This window comes from Triticum dicoccoides, chromosome 3A, assembly GCF_002162155.2.
Source record: "Triticum dicoccoides isolate Atlit2015 ecotype Zavitan chromosome 3A, WEW_v2.0, whole genome shotgun sequence".
NCBI classification, from domain to species: domain Eukaryota; kingdom Viridiplantae; phylum Streptophyta; class Magnoliopsida; order Poales; family Poaceae; genus Triticum; species Triticum dicoccoides.
The window spans coordinates 174,232,722-174,234,508 of record NC_041384.1 but is presented as its reverse complement, the minus strand read 5'-3'; positions in this window follow the sequence as shown (position 1 = coordinate 174,234,508).

Here is a 1,787-nt window from a genome sequence, read left to right as displayed (position 1 = left end):
GATTGTCTCTTCTCGGGGAAGTTCGAGAGGAGAACACGGTTGGGTTATGTTTGAACGTAAGTAGTTCAAGATCACTTCTTGATCATTACTAGTTCATGACCATTGTGTAGTTTCTCATCTTAATCTTGTACTCATAAGTTAGCCACCATACATTGCTTAGTCGCTGCTGCAACCCCACCACCCTTCCTTACCCATTAAGCTTTGCTAGTATTGATACCCATGGTAATGGGATTGCTGAGTCCTGTGGCTCACAGATTACTACAACAACAGTTGCAGGTACAGGTAATGCGATGATCTGATGTGAGAGAGATGCTTGCTTGATTTGGAGTTCTTCTGCTTCTTATTCTTTGTTCAAGGGATATGTTCCAGGTCGGGGGAGCCTGGGCTAGCAGGGTGGACGTCGTTCTTCTTTTTCGTTTGATTTCATCCGTAGTCGGATCCTGCTCTTATGTATGATGGTTGTTATTTATTGATGTATTGTTGTATGAATGTTGTAACTTGTGGCGAGTGTAAGCCTTTATCTTGTATTCTCATCTATCAAGTATATGGTATGTTGTAATGATATCGACCTTGCTATGCGCTCGAAATGCGGTTGTGCCCGAATCATGAGTTCATCACGTGATTGGGATAGAATCGCATGTTGGGCGCTACAAGTTGGTATCATAGCCTTACCGACCTTAGGAGCCCCCTTGATTGATCGAACTGCTGCCGTTGTTGAGTCTAGAAGCAAACTATTTTGAGTCTTAGGAATATATATATATATTGGAGAGTAGGATTCTTTTTACTCCTCAGCCCCCTTCATCGCTCTAGTGAGGTCTCTCCTGACGTAGATGTTTTGACTTTCCTCTCCTCATTTGCACTAAAAAAATTAGGATCACGCGGGTATCTTGGGATCGTTCTGATATTCTTGTGATGAGAACATTGTTCTTGGTGCCTCCTAACATTTAGGGGTTGTGGCGGTGTCTCGGGGAGTTGAGCTCCGAGGTGTTGTCGTCACAATTTTATCGTTGCCGTTCTGGAATACCTAAGTTCACCGACATTGAAAATCTATTTTATGCAGTGTAACGCCCCAGATGTAACTTTCCCCATTTGTACTCCAACTCTTGCCGTTCCGGTGTCAAGTTATATTTATTTCTCGGGTTCGGGTCCTTGTCTCCGTGTGTTGTTTTCGTTTTCATGCATCTCATACCATGTCATCTCGTGCATTGCATTTGCATATATGTTCATCTCATGCATTCGAGCATTTTCCCCGTTGTCCGTTTTGCATTCCGGCGCTTCGTTCTCCTCCGGTGGTCATTTCTAGTCTTCTTTCGTGTGTGGGGTTTAAACATTTCCGGATTGGACCGAGACTTGCCAAGCGGCCTTGGTTTACTACCGGTAGACCGCCTGTCAAGTTTCGGGTCATTTGGACTTCGTTTGATACTCCAACGGTTAACCGAGGGACCGGAAAGGCCTCATGTGTGTTGCAGCCCAACACCCCCCAAATTTGGCCCAAAACCCACCAAACTCTGCTCCATGTCCTAGAGCGTTCGATCACGATCGTGTGGGCGAAAACCGCACCTCATTTGGACTCTCCTAGCTCCCTCTATGCCTATATATAGACCCCCTCCTCCAAATCCCGGATCCCCTCGTCTCAAACCCTAGTTTAAAAAAAACAGCTCCCAGCCACCGACGGACATGTCCGCCGCCTGACCGGACACGTCCGCCGGCGCCCCCGACCACTCCGGTGCCGCCACGTGGCAGGACCACATCGCCGCCGCCGTCCCGGCCCGGGAGGCCCAGGAGGG